Source organism: Lontra canadensis, unplaced genomic scaffold (assembly GCF_010015895.1).
Source record: "Lontra canadensis isolate GAN:19392208 unplaced genomic scaffold, GSC_riverotter_1.0 scaffold48, whole genome shotgun sequence".
Taxonomy (NCBI): domain Eukaryota; kingdom Metazoa; phylum Chordata; class Mammalia; order Carnivora; family Mustelidae; genus Lontra; species Lontra canadensis.
Window position 1 is genome coordinate 5,066,263 of NW_022631042.1, and position 3,841 is coordinate 5,070,103.

Here is a 3,841-nt window from a genome sequence, read left to right on the forward strand (position 1 = left end):
AAAATATACAGCCTTCCTCAACTCTACATATTTTCAGCTATTACTCTATTTCTAGCTGTATTAGTCCATACTTACTGTTTATGCTAGATTTTCCACCACCACCTTAAAAGTATTTTTGCTGAGACTGGGGAGGTGGGACACACAGAGCGCCCTGGAGTGGTGCTGGTGGCTGGTGGCTGCTGTGGCTGAGCCGCGGGCAAGGAACTGTCCCAGGATCTGGGGAAGTAAGGCACAGGAGGGGCTGAACCCACTGCCAATGCTGGAGCCATGGAAATCGGCGTGGAGATCAGTTGAAGATCTGGAGTGCCATTAAGAGGAAATTACAAGACCTTACATTGATGAACTTCCTGATAACATTATAGTAATGGTGGCCAACAAGAAAGTCAGGACCAAATGACAGAGGACCTGTCCTTGTTCCTAGGGAACAACACGATTCATCATTATGTCTTCATGGTGTATTATATAAACTTGGCTCTCTTACAACTGACCCCTCCAGTCTAAAGTCTTCTGAAATCAACATCTTTGATAATAATGTGTCTTCAAAAAAGAGCAGTTTCAGTCGGGGGGATGAGAGAAGGCATGAAGCTGCAGTGCTGCCTCTTGCCATTGCTAACACTAGACCTGAAAAAAGAGATTCCAGGTTTCTCCTAGTTTACAGGTGCAGAAAACTACTAAGTCAGACAGACTTATGATGATGGAGCTGCAACCTGATTAATGTCAGCTATGAAGCCTCTGAGGCAGACAGCACCCTCTGAAGATGTGATTGATACTAAGCCAGAACCAGATGACCTCATTGATGAAGACCTCAGTTTTGTGCAGGAGAATCCCTTATCTCAGAAGAAAACCCTATAGTGACAGTTTCATATAATTCTTCTCACACTTCTATTGAAAATTGTCAACCACCTGCAAGTTAAAATGCAGACAGTGGTTCTCATTTAAATAAGCTACAATTTCAGCAGCAGCAAAATGGTATTTGTGCCACCAAGCAACCTGATATACAGAACAGCCAGGTGTATGAAACAAGACATTTTTGTGAACCATAAGTGCTTAACAGCTTAGAAGAGACTTATAGAACCTTCTTCAGAAACAACTTAGAAAAAAATAAGTATTGAGGAAGAAAACCTTCAGAAGAGGAAGTTGCTTGTGGTAAGTTCAACTGTTAAAGTAAAAAAATTCCATCATGTTGGTGAAGAAGAGGAGGAAGATGATGATTTTGGGTCTCATAGAGGAAGCATCCCTAGCAGTGTGTCAAGTGCTAGCAAAGCCTGAAAGGAGACCTTTGCTTCCACCTTCTAAACAAGATAACAAGAATCTAATTTTGAAAGCTATATCTGAAGCTCAAGAATCTGTAACAAAAACAACTAACTCTTCTAGTCTCACAGAAACAGACACTTCCAGTTGCTCCCAGAACTTGAACTTCTCAAGAAGAATTGCTGACAGAAATGGTCCAGGGCAAAGGAGGACTCCCAGAATAAATCTCCCCATTAAAGAAGAGGAAACAAAGGGAGATAATAAAGAAAAAAGCCCAGGAACTCAACAGAGGCAGTTGTTATCCCAACTGCTCATTGAGCCAGTAATGGCAGAACCTCTGCAGATCAGTCAAGATTACTATGACATGGAATCCATAGTCCATGCAGACACAAGACCATTTATTCTGAGGAAGCCAAAGCTGTATGAGGAAATAGTAGTGGCTCCAAAACAAGAGTGGGGAATGAAGACTGGAGATACCCTTCAGGTACTTTCAGGACACCTTAGGCAGATGGGATCTTGTACCACCAGATAAACCTGCAAGTCCCAAGTTTATAGTAACACTGGATGGTGTCCCCAGCCTACGAGAATACAGGTCAGATCAAGAGGAGGACATGTGTTTTGAAGTAGTGAAACCTGTAAACCAAACTGCAACCTCAAACAAGGGACTCAGAGGTCTCCTCCACCCACAGCACTTGCAGCTGATGAGCAGGCAGCTTGATGAGCCAAATGGTAGCTTTTCAGATGGGAGATGAGTGAGCTGAGTGTGGTCCAGAAACCAGAAAGATTTTTGAAATGTTGCAAATACTTGCCTGCCTTAAACATGGGGATGAGTGTGCTTACCATCAACCTGTTTCACTTGCAAAGCCTTCCCCAATTGTAAATTTACTGAAAAAAATGTTTGTTCTTTCATCCAAATTGAAAATGATACAAAATGTACTAAACCAGATTGTCCCTTCACTCATATGAGTCTAAGAATTCCAGTAGTGTCTCCAAAGCCAGCAATTGTAAAACCAGTGCCACCTTCTAGCTTCTAATAGTCAACTGTGCCATTATTTCCCTGCTTGTAGGAAAATGGAAAGTCCCTTCTATCATCCAAAACACTGCAGATGTAACACTCAGTGTACAAGACCTGACTACACATTTTATCATCCTTCAATGACTGTGCCAACACAACATTCCTTGAAATGGATTCGACCTCACACCGGTGAATGACACTCAGTCCTACTTGGCAGAAGATTGTGGAGTATCCATCCACGGACAAAAGTTATTCTGCAGAACTTGTCAAATCTTTGAAACTTGGAAACATTGCTTTCATAATATTGAGTTTACTGCCTACCTGAAGTGTCTAACTTTTCAAGTTTGTAAGTTTATTAAGTGGTTTTAACATTGGGTGTTTTTTGTTGTTTGTTTTGGTTATGAAAAGACCATTTAAGGAAAAGTTAAATTCTATTAAAACATTCATTTCAGGCATGTTTGTAAAAAAAAAAAAAGCCAAAACCTCCAATGATTGACTTATTCTTAAATCTGACTCCACAGTTTTGTCTCATTTACTCTCTGCAACATGTTCTTTATTTTTTTGCATTCTGTGATGCGGTTAGTTCTAGGTTAACATTTGTTAACCTGTCTCTCTAGCCACTTTTATTTTCCATTATTATATTCTCTTCTTCAGCCACTCTATAAATTCAGTGCTTCCAGGATTTCTAATTGATTCCATCCATTTACATGGCTTGAACTATCTCTTGTATATTTTAATGACTCAAATTATTATCCTCAGCTTCATTCTAATTCCTCAGGGACAGAAATATTTATTCTAATAATGACTATTTATTCAAATAATGATTACCTTCACCACTCAAACTTAATGTGCCTCAGAAAGAAATCATCTTCTGAGATGCCATATCTCCTTCTAAAAGTACTGGTGCAGCCACTATCTTCTAAGTTAGCCTTTAATTTGTAGTTGTGTCTTACTTTTTTTTCTTTATAGCCTCCCCCACTTACTGTTCCATTTGTTCAGAAGCTCTTATCCAAGGGGCACCTGGGTGGCTCAGTTGCTTAAACAATAGACTCCTGATTTTGGCTCCGGTCATGATCTCGGGGTTTTGAGATCAAGCCCCAAGTTAGGCTCCCTGCTGGGAATGGAGCTGCTTAAGATTCTCTCTCTCTCCCTTGGCCCCCAACACCCCTCCTGATCCTGTGCATGTATTCTCTCTCTCTCTCTCAAAAAGAAAAGAGCCTCATATCCAGGATACAACCTTTTTTTTGAACCTTAATTACTATGAATAACATCTTAATTGGTACTGTTATATCCTACTCTTAATGTCCTTTAGAAAATTTCTACTCTTATTAAAGAGTGATTGTTTTAAAATGCAAATATAAATAAGCTATAGCACTAAATACTACTCAAAATAAAGAACAATCTCCTTAATGTATTATAAATATTATGTCATCATCTGTTCTCAAACATGATGAAATATTTTTACTCTCTGGTCCCACCATGCATATTTGTTTGTTTTTGTCATCCTGAGAGCTCTTCCTATCTGTCTGGCTAATTTCTCTTCAGCCTATAGAATCTAACTCAGGTGACATTTCC

General features: G+C 39.7%; 1 pseudogene; it reads left to right on the forward strand.

Annotated features, from left to right (window-relative positions):
* Positions 1–267: 267 nt before the first annotated feature.
* On the forward strand, positions 268–2,463 carry LOC116876858 (annotated as a pseudogene).
* Positions 2,464–3,841: the final 1,378 nt, after the last annotated feature.